Genomic DNA, 18,824 nt, shown 5'->3' with positions numbered 1-18,824 from the left:
ATATATATATATATATATATATATATATATATAATGCTTCATTATACACACACACACACACACACATATACATACACACTCACACATACACACATACATACTCTTTTACTTGTTTCAGTCATTTGACTGCGACCCTGCTGGATCACCGCCTTTAGTTGAGCAAATCGACCCCAGGACTTATTCTTTGGGAGCCTAGTACTTATTTTATCATCTCTTTTGCCGAACCGCTAAGTTACCGGGACATAAACACACCACCATCGGTTGTCAAGCGATGTTGGGGAGACACACACAGACACACAAACACACATATATACATATATACGACGGGCTTCTTTCAGTTTCCATCTACCAAATCCACTCACAAGGCTTTGGTCGGTCCGAGGTGATAGTAGAAGATACTTGCCCAAGGTGCCATGCAGTGGGACTGAACCCGGAACCATGTGGTTTGTGAGCAAGCTACTTACCACACAGCCACTCCTAATTCTATAGAGGAGCCTATCATTTTACAGTCATATGAAGGCATACAAGCTTCTAAATATACTGATGAATATAATACACATGCTCATTTCCACATACACACAAACACACATATATGTATGTACGTGTGCATTGACATACATGTATATATATTCATGTGTGTATGCTTAAGTGTGTTTGTGTGTGTGTGTGTGTGTGTGTGTGTGTGTTTATGTAAGTTTATATATAAGTGCATAAATACATATATATATATATAAGGTAAACATTCATGGATAAACATGCAGTTGCATACACTACACACAGACATACACTCTTACAGACATTCATGTATATATGCTCTTGTATATGCTTACATGTTATACAAGTATATGTATCTGTATTACATGTGTATACGTTGTCTGTGTATTTACAAGTTTGCAAGTCCTTATTTGATTATAAATATGGCATGTAAATCAATAAACTTTTACTTAGACTCCTTGCTCTATATAAACATCACCGAGTCGATATATGCAAAGCAAATTTGTTATGTTTTAAATTGCATGCGTACACTGAACACAAACACGTTTCCCTATGTATGTCTATCTGCATGACCAGAGACATTTTGTTATTATATATGTCTACATTAAACTGATAGATATTTTGAAACGCTAGAGAACTAGACTAAATTTATTACAACAATTTGTTTTGACATAGGAGAACTTATCAGGATTGACATAATGGTTTTATTTTTGCAAAAACTACATGAAATAACGTATATATTACAGACCACACCAAGCATTTCATCTACAATTGTTGCACATTTGTGTCTCACGCTGAATATGAATGCCATTGTACATATTTTCTCTGGCACTTTTATGTGCCATGTGTGTCCTTTAGGTGTAATGTGAGCTTTTGAGGGGAGTTGTAAAATGCCAAAATATTTAGAATTCTTGAGTGCTTTTAATACACAACTCTGATTGAAGTGTATTCCTTTGTGGCAAATTGTAATGTGGGCACAAATCTCTATTTAAAATCAAATTTTGTACTCTCCTTTTGTGTTTGATGATTGTATTATAAAGCTTATGATATGAAGGGGTGCTGAAAAGTTCCTGGCTTTGGATAAAACAAAATACAGGAAGATCAGTTGATTATGATTTTATTTAACATATTCCCTCTAAGATTCACATGCTGATTACAGTGGTCCTTCAGTTTTTCTAAGCTCTGTAAAAGAACTCGTCGTCATCATTATTCAGGTCACTGCCTGGAATCGACCACGGAATCTTGTGGTTAGTAGCCCCCGCTCATAACCACTATGCCATATGCCCGTGCAGATGTAGAGACTCAAAGCTAATACCACCTGGCCTGAATATAATGACAAAATAGCCCACGGGCACATGGTGTACTGGTTAAGAGTGCGGCTACTAACCCCAAGATTCCAAGTTCGATTCCAGGCAGTGACCTGAATAATGATAATAATAATAATAATAATAATAAAAACAACAACAACATCGAAAAATACCTTACGAATGAGAACCCAGGTTCGAAATTTCCCCAAGACACCTGATGAAGGTTGGAGGATATATCAGCCGAAACGTTGTGTTAACAAACAAGATGAGGACAAATATCCGTCAAATGTAAATAATGTAAATAATGTAATTTACTACAATTCAGAAGATTGTGACTTCTTTCGTAGTTTCAGTAACTAAGATCAGTAAAAGTATGATGTGTTATGCCTGTAGCCTATTTATCACTTCCGAAATCAGGAAACAAGGCAGACAAGAGGTGAAGTCAAGAAGGTTTCAGTTCTGAGACAGAAGGAGTGATTAAATGACTTATTAACAGGAAGGAGGAGGAGCGGGTTGAGATAGATATTTCTATGCAAATATTCAGAAAATCAGCAGATACCATTGTTATAAGAAAGAACAGATGGCAGAATGACAGAATGACAGAATGGCAGAATGGCAGAATGACTATAACAAAAGGGTTGAGGGATGTTGTTGGGTGAGTTTTTATTATTAAGTAAATGGTTTTGTATTTTGATAGCAGTTCAAACTATATTTGAAATTGTATATATTTCTGGAATTGACTGTGATGAGAGCACTATGCTGATGTAGAGAAGATTTAGAATCCGTATAGAGATTGCAGCTGTTTAAAACTGCCTGATACAATTTTAGAGGAAGGTAAACAAGCAAGAATAAGAGAGTGTGACACCAACGCATTAATCAAGAGTGTTAGTGTTATAAGTGAAAGGGAAATGACAACTGACTAGGAATTAAATTTGATTGATAGACTCATGACAGTGTTGGAGGCTTCATTTTCTGGAATCTGTGCCAGTATTACAGAGAAAAGATAGAAAATATGCCAAGAAAACCGGAGGCTTTTCACCAAGTATGGAAAACAGGCACAGAAATTTATAAAAAAATAAATATGCAGAACAAATAAAATGAAATAGTCTCAATAGAAAGGTTTCCTGTATTGGACTAATCAGAAAGCCTCACAGATCATGGATTTCCTCAATAATAATAATACTGATGGTGATTGTTAACAACAACAACAACAACAATAATAATATTAATAATAATAATAATAATGAGATCACCATGTCATGCACATATGCCTGATGTACCCTTATCAGACAGGTAGTCATGATGGGTATGCTGGGCTTCGTATATTTTACCCCAGTGTCACTTTGATGGCATGCACTTCTCTCTCACTCAATAATAATAATAAATGATGTTTATATTGGCACAACACTAGAAATTTATAATCAAAGGAGTCGAGAAAAAGGAAAAGGAGAAAGAGAAAAGAAAGAATGAAGATGACATGAAAGAGAAAGAAAGAGAAGGAACATGTTTGGGGCCCAGACATTCATTTTGCATCCACATGCTTAGAGATTCAATCCCACTGCATAACACATTGGGATGGCATTTTCTGCTATGGCATCAGGTTGACCAATATTTTGTAAATCGCATCCAGCTGTAGAAACTCTGCCAAATTAGATTGGAACCTGGTGTTGCCATCCGGTTTCACCAGTCCTCAGTCAAATCGTCCAACCCATGCTAGCATGGAAGGCGGACGTTAAACGATGATGATGATGCAGGCATGTCTACAAATTTTTAATGAAAAATTTCGACCTCAGAGAGAGAAACTGTCCCCAGGTCATATGGGTCATAGTATTGCAAAGACACTTGGTAACATTGCTATGATACGTCGCTAAGACACAAGGCAATATCACAAAATAGTAATTCACTTGGCTACCAAAAGTTCTTTTAAAATAATATCTCCCCTCCCATATGAATGATAGATAAACTAAACATTTTTCCAAAGGAGACCATTCATTAGAAGCCTGTCAATCTATATTGGTTGCAGGGAATCTTATCACCAGACCAAAACCAATAAAATGAAAATCAAACAATTCAACAAACCATTGCTTTTGTTTCGTGAACCACCTACTAAGCATCATCGTTCGTGCTTATGTCAGCTGAAGCCAACAGAGGAAGCCATCAACTTCAAACAAATAATATATAGATATGTGCTTATGCATCACTATCATCATCACCACCATCATCCTTTAATGTCCAGTTTCCATGCTGGCTTGAGTTTGATGGTTTGGCCAGATCTGGAAAGCAGGAGAGCTGCAACAGGTTCCAGTCTGATTTGACTTGATTTCTACAGCTGGATGCCCTTCCTAATGCCGACTGCTTTACATCATGTACTGGGTGCTTTTTACATCACACCAGCATTAACGTTTCTGCTGTGGAGGATGGGTCTTCTTGAATATAGCAACGTGCCAGATATCTCATCCTTTGTCCTGCCCTCTATAATCCTCAGTATCCTGAAATCATTCTTCAGTTCTTTACCCTTGTCTTCTTGGGTCACCCTCTTCCACGAGTTCCATCCACTTTGAGTGATCAGCATTTCTTTATGGAGCCATTGACATCCATCTAGATCACATGACAAAACCAGTGCAGTCATCTCTCTTGCACACTGCATCTAATTCCTCTTATGGTTAACTGTTCACTCAGTACACTAGCACCCTGTTGCATATTTACACTTATGTTGCACATCTAGCAGAACATACTAGCCATATTCCTTGCTAGCCTTCGCATGTCATCTGCATTCAGGACCCAGGTCTTGCTACCTTGCAGAACTGCTGGTTATATGCATCAGACAGTCTTCCTTTCACTCAGAGGTAGAAATCTTCAGTTGCCAACAGAGGTAAAAGCTCTATTTATCCACCACCACCACCACATATATGCAAATATGTATATGAGGCATATGAATATATGCAGTACTTTGGGGGATAATCCAAAGCAAAGTTCAGAATTGAAGTTCTGAGGTCAAATGAAGAGGAAATGGGTAACCATTAAGCATATAGTGTAAAGACAAAAGTCATTAAAAATGACAACACAGAAAGACCAATGTTTCTGCAAATATAGAATTACTATTATGCTTCAATGGAGAAAAAGCATTTTAACATTTTGAGCAGTTGTCCCTCATCAAAAGAAAAGAGAGAAGCATATGGCAAGTGAAAAAGTGGAATAATCAGTGAAAAAAAATGGAAGAGGAAAGGTTAGTAACCAAGTGAGAATTCTGTTCAATGGAGAGTGATAAGAAGGAAGGAAAGGATAAGTATGTAGGTGGAAATATCTGAATGCATCTGGATATAAGTGGGAATGGTGTGTGTGTGTGTGTGTGTGTGTGTGTGTGTGTGTGTGTGTGTGTGCTAATGTAATGTATGAATGGATATAGATAAAGTATGGAAGAATGGCGACATTGCTTTGTGGGGGTGGAATGTTGATGTGCATATGTATGTATATGAGTGTGCTAAACAGCTGGTGTGAAACTATGCATGTGAAGAGGTGAGAGTGCTTGCAAGTTTCTGGGAATAAAGGTTTTGTTGAAGCACATGGAAAGGTAAGAGCAATTTGGACGGTATTATTGAAGTCTGAGATGGAAAAAAAAACAGGCTTTAGCAAAGTGGGAATCTTTAAATTAAAATTTGGATGGATAGAAAACTGCTTGAATTCTGCAACAAGAAAAGTAAAACTGCTACAAAGTCTAAAAAATTTGATGAAGTGTTCAAATGATTGTAAGAGGTGTTGGTTAGAGAAATTGGTACAATTTATGAAGGAGATGATATAACTAAGAGTGAGTAAATGAAAACCAGACATTACTTATGAGGTGCAGAAAAGAAAGAAAATGGCAGACGGAATAAAAACACTTCCCTACAGTGATTCCTCCTCCACACATTCGCATCTTTCATTCATACATGCATACACATACACCTCTGTTCACTTATCATATTATCTCTTTGACACACACACATACTCACTCATGCCTACTTCTTTTTACTTATGACCATGCACACATACATACCCACACACACACACAAGCACATTCATTGACATTCTTATACATACTTTTACAATATGTAGCTATTCTCATCTTTCACTTATACACAGATACACACACCAGTATACAGACACACATACATACACAAACACCCGCAGAAACACACACACGTCAACACACACCTTCCCTTCACACATACAGAAATTCACTGGTACACTCACACCTGCACTCTTCTACACTTTGGCACTCCTTGTTTTGGTTGATAGCTTTTAATCACCCATTTCTTTCTCCCCTTCAACCTGTCACTTCTGCATGACTGTTACACCTCAGCTTGCCAACACTCCCCCAACTTCCCCTGATGCTTCTCTCCCTTTACTGACAACTCTTCTCTCAAAATAGACCGTTTTTCGCTACTTCAGCTATTTTCTTTCTTTTCTGCACCACGTGTGTTACATCTGGCCTTTCACCTTCTCCATCTCAGTTATTTTATCACCTTCATGGATTACACGTGTTTTTACAACAGTTCTTAACATCTTCTGGATGCTCTACCAAATAATTTTGGACCTTTGACCATTTTTGTGAATTTATTAACAAAGTCATTGATTTTTCTCCTCTTCTCAGAATTCAAGCATTTTCCTTTAATTTCAAATTTTAGTTTAAAAATCTTTTTTTTTTAATTGAACGTCTCTCACTCATGCCTCCTTTTGTCATACTGTTTTTTATACTTTTACCTGTTTCAGTCATTATTTTGCAGCCATACTGGGGCACCACCTTGAAGAATTTTAGTTGAACAAATCAACACCAGTACTTTTCTAAGCTTGGTGCTTATCTATAGGTCTCTTTTGCCAAACTGTTAAGTTACATGGTTGTAAACAAACCAACACCAGTTGCCAAGTGGTAGTGGTGGTGGACAAACACAGACACACTCATATTTACATATACTAGCTGGACCTGTGGAAGGAATTTACAGCATGAGTGACAACTCCTAGCAGTCATAAACATTAAATACTAATCAACACAATTAGCCATAACCTGGAACATTGCAAATTAGGGACCCCTTCATAGAGTAACTGCTGAATTTCTTGAATATGTAAACAGTTTAGCTGCTTGTTTCTCTGGAGACTGTTAGAATGCTGTAGACACCTCTGATAAGAACCCAATAAGGTTCAAAAATTGATTAAGATTTACTCTTTTACTTGTTTCAGTCATTTGACTGTGGCCATGCTGGAGCACCGCCTTTAGTCAAGCAAATCGACTCCAGGACTTATTCTTTGTAAGCCGAGTACTTATTCTATCGGTCGCTTTTGCCGAACCGCTAAGTTACGGGGACGTAAACACAACAGCATTGGTTGTCAAGCGATGTTGGGGGGACAAACACAGACACAAAAACATATACACACACATACATATATACATATATACGACTGGCTTCTTTCAGTTTCCATCTACCAAATCCACTCACAAGGCTTTGGTCGGCCCGAGACTATAGTAGAAGACACTTGCCCAAGGTGCCACGCAGTGGGACTGAACCCGGAACCATGTGGTTTGTAAGGAAGTTACTTACGAAACAGCCACTATTCAGTCTGTGGAGAAATGGCTGAAATTTGCCCTGTTTATGATTATACCATAAGTTACATTTTTATTATATACCTTGATACTATGTGGACTAAGATTGCCATTGACTGGCCACTAGTATTTATAGTGTTAAACACTTTCGGTATGCAAATTAGGGACTCCGTCATGGAGTAACTGCTGCATTTGTTGAGTATATGAACAGTTTGGCTGCTTATCCTCAGGAGACTGTCAGAGAAATGGCTAAAATTTGCCCTGTTTATAATTATACCATATGTTACATATAAAGTGAGAGAAAGTTAGGTAGGCAGATAGATACATACATACATACAGATACATAGACACACACTCATATAAAATAATCAAATGAAGGAAAAAAAAAAGTGTTTCCAACCATCTGAGTTATAAAACCAAGTGCATGCAGAAAAATATATGAAAAATAAAATAAAATGAAGCTAAAAGTACGTATAGTAAAAATATTAATTTAAATGAAAATTAATAGAAATCAAGTGTTTTGTATTAAATTGTAAATTATTAGATATGACAGTGCTGATGAATATGTCAGAATTAAAGATGAAATTAATTAATTTAAATATCATTTAATGAGTACTAACTTAAGAGAGATAAATGAAATAACTTGAGGTGAACCTGTGCAGGTGTGCCTGTGAGCATAGTTCATGTGTGTGCATATATTTGTGTGTGTGTAAGAATATAAAAACTACATACACACACACACACATATATATATATATATATATATATATATATATATATATATATACGGATGTAAATAGAGAGACAGCCTCAGGCATCCTTACACACACAATACAGAATCCAATACACAATCCACACAAGTATAGAAATATATATTTAAGACAGATGTTGAATGATTATATTATGTGTGTGTGTATGTTAGTGTATGAGGGGAAATATATGCATACGTATATATATATATATATAGACACGAACACATATGTATCAATATTTACATGGTTGTGAAACTGCATTCATGTATATGCATCTATCTCTCTGTGTATGGATGCATAGGAGTATGTTAACGGCAGAAGATACAAGAGCAATATTCAACCTTCTACTTCTTAATTTTAAGAAACTACAAATTAAAAAAAGAGAGAGAGAGAAAGAAAGATTCAAATGTTACATGGTAAGGAGAACGCTAGGAAGAAAAATTATAGCATAGTTTATCTGTTTCAGCCAATTAAACCTTATCAGTTATGATGTAGCACCTTTTTATCACAAGATTGCAATGAAGGACTCATAAAATATAGAAAACAAGAAGATCACAGGACATTCAACTATTTCAAAATACTGAATCTTATCCATTCAGCTTTTCCTTGAAGCTGTGTCAAGAGAATCTTTATGGCAATAGTTTACTTTAGAACCTGTTTCTATCTAAGGCACATTGAATAATGTGGTGAAAGTTATCCTATATCCCTCCAGCATTTAGAAAGCTTCCATATATGTGTGTGTGTGTAATCCTTCCTTTGGGAATGTCTCAAAGGCTTTGACTTTTTCTATGAAAAGGGATTTTTCAACCCAATATTTACATGTTATTATTCATAGTTTTACGAGCATGCTTTGCGATATTCCCCCCCAAAATATTATCTCATGTTCTTTTGAATGTTTATAAACTTCGTATGATGTCAATAATATATATACACACATTTATATATAATATTATATTATATTATATATATGTATGTGTGTATCATCAACTTCATCAATAATATTAATATGCCAATTTGTTTTTTGTACTTAACTGATGCATGTGTCATGATTAAGAGAAAGAAATTGTTGCAAGAAATTTTGTTGTTTAAAAACCACAAGCACACACAAGCATTTGTTTTATGTCTTCTACCCATTTGAATTTGGCCATACACCAGATAACATGTTAAGTCTCATGTTCCAAAATTTAAATTTTGAATTTGTTTTAATTATAAAATTACACCTCAGCTAAAAGACACTGGGTGCCAAAACCTCCCAACTAATCTCCAGTAATTTTTGCCCTGTCTGTGAAAAAATGTCTGTTCTAGTATTGTCATGATGAAAGGCAATTCCCTTATGATTAGCAAGTGCTGGATGCTTTTGGTAGATTGATATGTTTAATTTGTCCAGCTGGTCACTGTACACATCCAAATTGGTGATCCTGTTTGTGAGAAGAGGCTCAGAAAAGAAAATACCTTCCCAACCACATCCAACTGGAAGCATAGCATTCTTTAGATGAAGTCCTTCTTTGGAGATTGTTTGTGGTGGTTTGCCACACTTCCCCCATGATCATTTGGGCTTCACAATGATGTAGACAATCCACTTTTCATCCCATCATCATTTACTCAAGAAAGCAACCTCAGTCTGTTTGATCATTGAATTAATTTCTTTCATATCTTATCCATATAATGCCATGCCAATTCTCAAATATATAAAGCTATCAACTTGTTTCAAAGTTTTTCCATTATATCTTATATTTAAGGAGGTGAGCTGGCAAGAACATTAGTAGGTCAGACGAAATGTTTGATGGCATTTCTCTCTTTGCATTCTGAGTTAAAATGTTGCTGAAGTTGATTTTGCTTGTCATTCTTTCTGGGTCAATAAAATAAAGTTCCAGTTAAATGCTGGGATTGATGTAATCAACTTACTCCCGATTCCTAAATTTGCTAGTCTTGAGTCAAACTTTTTAAACTTTGTCTTATGCTACAGAATGGTAGTAGCTTCTTGGAATTCCTCATTGCCACATGTGGTCCATGTGGGTACCATAATCTTGGAGTTGAGTAAGAAAATGTACAGATAGTTTAAAAAACTTTAGTATTTTTAAAGCACATCACCAAATTATCTCAAAATCTTGTGAGCCACATGTAACAAAGAATTGAGCTGTAGTACAGTGGTTGAAAATGTCTACACTAAGAGATTGCAATGATTTAACTTGCTTGAAGATAACAACCAAATTTCCCACAAATTACTTCTTACAGTTTCATAAATTGAGGGACACAATGCATGTGTTTCAGAAGGAGATGAGATGGGTATGATTGAAATACATTTGATCATAGGTTTGATTAAGATGAATCAGAAATAACCTAGGGTTATACAACAATAACAGTTACAACAACACTTAATCTGCTACAAAACAAAAGCTAAATATTGCTCAAATTATTCACAACTATTTAAAAAACAGAATTGCTACATGGAACATATCTTACATGCTTTATATTTGGATAGTTTAACAAAATATAATAAGCTGCAGATATCTATCTATTATATATGTGTGTGTGTATGCATATGTGTGTGTACATACATACATACATCAGAAATTTATAATTTAGATATATATATGAGCATATCTAGCTATGCAACTATATGCATGAGAATACATACATATAAAAAAAACACTCACACACATGGATTTCTGCATTTTTTTTCAACTTGATTTCACTCAAAATTCTGTCCAAGATACTCCTCCAAATGCTATGCTGCAGAATTCAACTCAGAATTCATGTTTCACAATTGTCAAATATCATGGCTTGAATCTTGATTTTTCCTTTCTCCTTTCATAATAGACATTGCTGCAGATGCCCTAACTTTAGATATTAAATCTATTGTGAGAAAAACGCAGTATACGCTGTGTAGCTTCTGTAGTGTGTATGATGACAGAAATATATTAGACATGTCAGCATTTAGACTAGAAATTTATGGATGAGGGCATGTCTTAGTGGTTAAAGGTTTTGACTAGGTGTTCCTGCTGCCAGTGCAATTGAATAAATTGATAAGGATGATATAAACGAAATGGCCAGAAAATAGATTCTAATAGGTATCCTAGATGACATTTTGTTGCTATGAGAACCGATATAACTCAATCAATTTTCTCGCACATGTTGTGAGTTCTGATTTTTTTTTTATACCAGCTCGATTTTTTTATTTTTAGTTCCTTTCACAAATTCTTCAGTGACATGTGCTATAGAATAAATTAAAGGAAGAAAATAAAATAAAAATGATAAAATCTTGAACTTTCCAAACTTTTAGGAGACTTTGACATTAATTCTGATTTAGTGTTCTCAAATTAAAATCCTTATTTAGAACAGAGGATTACGCCATACAGAGATAAAGATAGCTGAAAGAACTGAAGAAGGAGCCATTATGCAAGTGTTCATCCTGCTAGAATTAATTGCCAAGCCACCTGCAATACATACCCTACTGTTAAAATAAATAAGGATACTTTGGAAAATGTATTTAGTCTTTGATATGTAAAAAGATGCCAATAGCATCTCACAGCTGGAATACCTTTGGTCACTGCTCCGTTTTTATCAGGGCTGAGTAATGACAATGACAAAGAGAGCTGAACTGACAGAACTAGTTCAAAAGATGTCAGCATGTACGCCTATATGTAACACTGTATTATTTCTATAGCCTAGAATTTGCACTCACAGTGAATCGGTATCTCTAACTGTTAGGAGTGACTGTACTAATAAAGAACTGATAGGTTTACTATCGGAGTATAACTCTTTCTATGGGTAAAGTTCTCTACAAAAGACTAGCTTCATATCCAGGAAGAAGTGTATTTCTCACCCACTTCACGCTACAAAATCTAGAAGATGAGCAAAAATCCAAATTTTATTTAGAAGATTATTATTACATGAAAGGTGATTAATATTAGAGGGGTGAGAGCAGTTAACAAGTTCAGCAATTTATTTAAAATCTCCTGAACATCATTGTCTGTTTGTTCAATTAAACCTATCATCCTTTCAAACGATTGTTATTATTGTTGTTGGTTAGCCCCAAGCTACTCCTGACTGATCAAAGGTATTTCAGCCTTGATAATCCTGTCATTAATTTCAGACAGTGTATTTAGAACAGAATTAGCTACTATTCTTACCAGGTCACGTAACTGCACAACAGATCACTTGGCTGAAAATAAACATTGTTGAATATGGTAAAACACTTAAATAAATGATTTACAAATCGTGATTGATGAGGAACAATTGCTAATAGACACGCAAGTTTTGATTGAAGAGGGACAATTGCTAATAGATATACATTATTTCCTTATAGGGGAAAACAGTTTGTGAAATTGTAGATCATCTTTTTGCTCTGTTACAACTCATTTTCGAAATTAACTAATCCTATTTCTATATCTGCTAAAGTGACTCAATGCTATTACATTCTTTCTCTTCCCATAAATCAAGTCGACCACATTTTCATTTCAGACTAACTATAGTCAGTTTTTCTTTATTTACACCCTAAAAGGTTTTGAGAAAAGAATAAATGTCACAGACTCATTTCCTATCCTGTTCCTTCTAAATGCAGTACCAATGCCTATGCAAAAAATAAATAAATAAATAAAAATCAATATCTATTTATATCTCTCTCTGGTGCTGAATATACACAGAATATATGAGGTTGAGGATCTAATTTTGAATTTCTATTGAAACCAGTTTCCACTCCATCAGTAAGACATTTTTTAGAATCAGTAATACATTTTCAGAATGTATAAATATCTCAACTTTCTATTTTACTTCTAAGAAAGGTGGGACTGTGGTTGTGAAGATATTATTCATATTACAGCTGTTATTTCAGAGACAGTTAAAAATCAGATGCTGTGAAATGGACTTGCGACATAAAGAAGCAACTGAAGAGGAAGGTAGGAATACTTTATTTGTTGCTATTTCTAATGAAATTTATAACACTTGGTTTTAATTCCTGTATCAACTTGATTATCAAATGTTTTACACCGCTGGTCCCAATGCACTTCCAATTTTTTCTTGATTCCACCATTCTTTTCCATCTTGGCCCAAATTCATCATCATCATCGTTTAACGTCCGCTTTCCATGCTAGCATGGGTTGGACAATTTGACTGAGGACTGACGAACTGGATGGCTGCACCAGGCTCCCATCTGATCTGGAAAAGTTTCTAAATCCTCTTCCCATCATCATGATAGCCTTTTATCTGATTTCTTGGATGCCATTAAGCAACATGCAGAGGTTAACCTGTTGTGTGTAAACCCTGTGACTTGTCCAGCCCAGCAAAACTTGTGCTTTTGATATTCTGCAATTATGTCATTCACTCAATTCCATTCTTGACTTACTGCATTTTGGATATTCTCTCACAATAATATTCCTAGCATGGATCTTTCATGGCCCTGCTGAGAATCTCAGGTTCTTAACTGAAGAATATTCATGCGTTTAGAAGTATCGCACAAACTATCCGATTTTTTCCTAATAAATTTGGTGCCTGGAACATAATAACAATGCTCTAACATGAAATCATGATGGAAGATTATAATTTTAAATATGTATATATATGCATATATATATATATATATATATATATATATATATACAGACTTTAACATAATAATCAGTTTGTAATAACAAAAGGTACTCTCTCAGGTAGATTAATACGAAAAGGTTTAAACAATTGCTTCATTAATCAGAATTTGTAGTCTATTAATACTAGAATAATATATTAGACAGTTAACCTCATCTCACATGATTCGTAATGCACTATGTTTCAAAGACTTTGGTTGTCATTTGTCACCAATTAAGAAATTTACCATGCTTGTATGTAGATGTATAGATGTACTCAGACATTGAATGAATACACAAACCATTACTCTATGTAGGCTCTCAAACTTCTTATTCAATAAATTATAAATAATGTAAGAACAAATATATAATTAGATAAACTCCATTAGTAAGTATATAAAATTGTTGCAACACATACAGATATATAAGCGTATGAATCTATGCATTGCCAATATGAGATGCCACTACATAGATGTTCAAGCTGTAAGAAATACCATCTGGCCATCACTCATATCACATCTTGCCGTCTTTAAAAATATAAATGATGAAACACTAATAGGAAAATGTAGCCCTCCTCCTCCTCATCATCATCGTCATTGTCATCTGCATCCTTGTTATGATCGTGACTGTTTAATGTCTGTGTTCCATGCTGGCATGAGTTGGACAGTTTGGCAGGATCTGAAGAACCAGAAGGCTGCATTGGCCTTCAATGTGAGGTCACCAAGGAACTCTCAAGACAAGATACCCTGGTGGAGTGAGGGTGCAAAGTTGAGGAAGGAGTCTCTATGCCAGGTGTTGACAAGCTAAAGTATGATATAATTATAATATCTATATATATCAATAATTGTGTGTGCTTATATATACTATTAAAAAAAAACCATGTAACTTACGCACCTATTTTTTGCAAAAGCAAAACTAAACTTTAGGGGTGCGTAAATTAAATGAGTAGATCGTTTCCAGAATTTTAGAATTTTTTTTTTGTTGAAAAAGGATGTACAAATATAAACATTCATACCGAAAGTTAATTCATTTAATTTCAGAATAGGTTTTTACAGAAAAAAATATAATGAAGTTGACTTATTTATGCTGAACAGTATAATGCTTACTTTTTCTGTATAAATTTACTAAGACCATTAAATGGTTAACTAGTTTTTGAAGTTTGACGTCCATGTTGGTAATCACAGTCCAGGCCAAATTTTACGGCATCTAATACCGATGACAACATTATAATTCATCCTTGTGCATGTAAACTCACTAAGTGAATACAACTTAGTGTTCCTACAGAAGCCTTCATTTACCTTATATGATGTTTAATGTCGTTTCACATTCATGTTCTATTATGCAACAATCTTAGGTTCTCCTCATAGAACACTTGTAATGTATGTATTACCAGTTCTTTTGGTATAGTAGATTTTTGCTATTCTTGGTTATGTCTCCTCTCAGACGTGTATATTCTAACAAGTTGCTTCTTAAATTTCACGCCTCTCTTGTTCAGTAAACACTGAGTCAAACTTGAAAAGATGTTTATTTTCTCCTTTATATTTTTAATGTCTATTTTAGTAGGTTACTAAACTATCAGTTTGGTCTCCTGGCTAAAACAGTAATGATAAATTTTCAGCTTTGCTTGACATTTTATAAGTGTGAAAGGGATTAAAATATCGATACTCCCTATCAAAGGTTCTGACAATAGACAGGAAATCAGAGCTTGAGACAAGAAGACACTATCGACCAATCAGAATTCTGTTTACATAATCAGTTTGATCGATCACCTTCCTCTGTCAGTTGAGTAAAGTGTCATCCAAGTTGATGTTTATTGGTAATTAAACTTATTTTGCAACACTTGTGCATATTTATCAGCTTTGTTTTTGTAGATAAGAATTATCAACAACTTTTTCTGTGATCGTAATTTGAAAAGACATACAGAAGTATGCTAAAGATCTGACATATTCTCTTGTGGACAAGACATATAAAATAAAGTTTATTACAAACACAAGCACGTCGTAATTTAATAGCTTTCGATGTGTTACCTGTTAAACAGAAATTTTTATTTAAAGAAAATTTAATAAAATTTAATTACAAGTAAGTGAAATTAGGCTAAATACAACTAAATCGAAAACCTTTTTCCTCTGGCCATATTGGCAATGCTGAAAACTTCTGGGTGCAAATTATACACGAGTAGAAGCTTTTTTTAAATTTTTATCCTGAAAATCACCTGCATAAATTACACAGGTGCGCAAATTACATGGGTTTTTACAGTATATATCTTTGATATAATTTAAAAAATATATATGTTTCTTATGGACTTTTGGTAATGCTTGTGCAATGATATACAGCGACTTCTTTTATTCTAGCCCCACTGAAGCAAAGTGTTCGTGACTGGACTACAGTTTATGTTCATGTACAAACTCAAATAACCTGTTATTTGAATTTATAATTGACAAAACATTGCATGTTTGAATATCTCTATAACTTCTATTTCATTGTCTTTTTCAGTTAATAGTCTTCATTCATTCATCATTGTTTTTTAATATTAAATGCACGCTCTGTTAACTGCTTTACAATACTTCATTTTATAGATGTCTGCTTTAAATTTTACAGTTTCATTTGTTCCATGTTTTATTGGCATTCTACTATGAATTAATATTTCATTTCCCTTTCACCCGAAATTTCAGGCCTTGTGCCTATTATACAAAGGAATATTTCATTGCTCAGTATATCTACACATGTGTGTCCCCATACAACGAATTTGCTTCCTCGTTGCTTCCAGAAAAATGGAAATTTTTTAATGAAATTTCCTACAAATTTGCTTCAAATGGTATAGATTCCGATTACATTGAAATTTTCTGTGAAACATTTTCCTATGAGTGGCACGAAAAGTTTTGGAAAATTCATATGGATCACATTTATTTCCTAATAACTTTCAGAAAACAGCAATTTTTTAAATAAAATTTTCTACAAATACTTACCAGAGTGTGTAGATTAAGATATATCAACAAAATGGAAAAAAAAATGTGATAGGTTAATATGTATGTGTGTGCACTCACCATATTTCTTTCCACATCAAACTCCAGTATAATCGTAATTTACAGTCTGAAATGCATTTGTAGAAATTTTCATTTTAAAGTTCCCATTTTCTGACGGTTATGAAGAAACAAGGCTGACTCGTGTGAATTTTCCAAAACTGCTCCCCCGACTCCTGGAAAAAATTTTTCTCAACAAATTCAGAAATATTAGAAATTTATACTATCTGAAGTGTATTCGTTGAAAATTTCGTCGGAAGATATCCATTTTTCTGGACGTTATGAAGAAGCAAATTTAGTGGGGCACATTTGTGTAGGTATGCTCTTCGCTTTAACATGAGTAATACTAAGATTACATTGTTATTAAGTACCTACGTCTCGGTATGCTTCACTTCACTTTCATTTTGTATGTAACAATATTTGATTATATAACTGCATGTTATATATAAACAAACAATAGGCTTCTTTCGTTCAATTTGCATCAAAAGGGTGACAATGTGAATGAAATGGGCTCAGTTTTTCACTACACATAGATGTAGATAGGATTCCGGTATTTCCAATAGTACTGTGTTTAGTAACGAATACTAACTGTATTAAAATGCATCGAAGTATGTGTGTGTGTGCTAAAATTTTATTGGCAGTATTTAGGTAGTAATTTTTCATTGCTTTACGAATGCATATTCTTTTAACATAATTGCATTTCATCTTGCAACTCTATTTTACTTTCTCCATTATTGGCATTTGAGCTTCCTATATGTTCATGTCATTCCAACACTTTCCTCACATGATACCATATGTATACTTATGCATATAATATACAAGAGCATATGATACAATGATATCAAAACATTATATAACATCTATCTTAAAGATAGCACATTTGCACTAGTGGATTTTAAAACCCAGCAAGAAATGAAATGGGTTTAGCAGAGGGCTGCACTATCAAATATATGAAATTTTTGCAAGTGTAAACACATGAATAAATTTCTTTTGTCAAATTGCACGATTCCACCCATTCCGGACTATATTTTGTTCTATAGCACCTGTATTGATTGTGGTTTATGTAATCAGAGAAGATGAGTGTCTTAATTTTTTAATACGTCTAATGTAAACAACAATGCGATTGAAGATGGAAAATAGGTAATGGATGTACATGCCATATTTCAGGAGTTCTTGTTCCTTCATCAACATCATATCCAGCCCATTAAACACCCACAAACTCTTTACTTAAATAGTCACTAAATATAGCAGTGTTACACTATTGGATATGCCAATTTTAAATATTAAATACATTGTTAGCAGCTGCTACATATAATATTAAAATCTGTGTTGGCCATAATTTCTATAGAAAATCTGCAGAGATAACCTTAGCAAGTGATTTAATAGCTCAGCTGACACAGTTTTAACTTAAAAGGATTTAATATACTTTGTAGTATGTCATGGTTGCATAACGAAATATGGTGTTCTACAAGTCTTTAATATGTACATACCAGCTGCCAGGAATGTGTTTAATATGTAAAACTGATATTTCCAATTTTGGATATACAAATATATATATATATATATATATATATATATATCCAAAATTTATAAGGATTGGAATATAGAATATAGGCTACATATGTTTAACTAGCTGAAGTCCATTATGTAATGAACTCTCCAAATTTGGTGGCTAGCTTTGTGACTCTTCGTTTACTACTTGTGGTAATATAAACTCCATTGTGGTGATTTTTGTCTGATGACTAGCTATGCCAAGGAGAATTCGTAGTGTAGGATTTACACAATGAACTTTGGCTAGTTAAGAAACTTACGTAGCATACATTCTAATTGTTCCACTCCTTATAAATTTGGGATCTTTATCTGTATTCCTAGCAGCATTAATTACTAACTGTGAAGTATATGGAAAATAACAGCTACTCAAAATTCCATATAATTTTGATATGGAAAAAAAAGCATGTACAGTACATTGGTAATAAATTCTTACTTTATCATGTACATGTAAATTTATATATAACTTTGATAGGTTTCGGCCAGTATGTCCCAGCCATATCTACTTTAATAGCACCACCTGGTGAAGTCGTTTAGTTATATATGGGGCATGGCCAACTCTA

Source organism: Octopus bimaculoides, chromosome 10 (assembly GCF_001194135.2).
Source record: "Octopus bimaculoides isolate UCB-OBI-ISO-001 chromosome 10, ASM119413v2, whole genome shotgun sequence".
Taxonomy (NCBI): Eukaryota; Metazoa; Mollusca; class Cephalopoda; order Octopoda; family Octopodidae; genus Octopus; species Octopus bimaculoides.
This window is presented reverse-complemented; position numbering follows the sequence as displayed.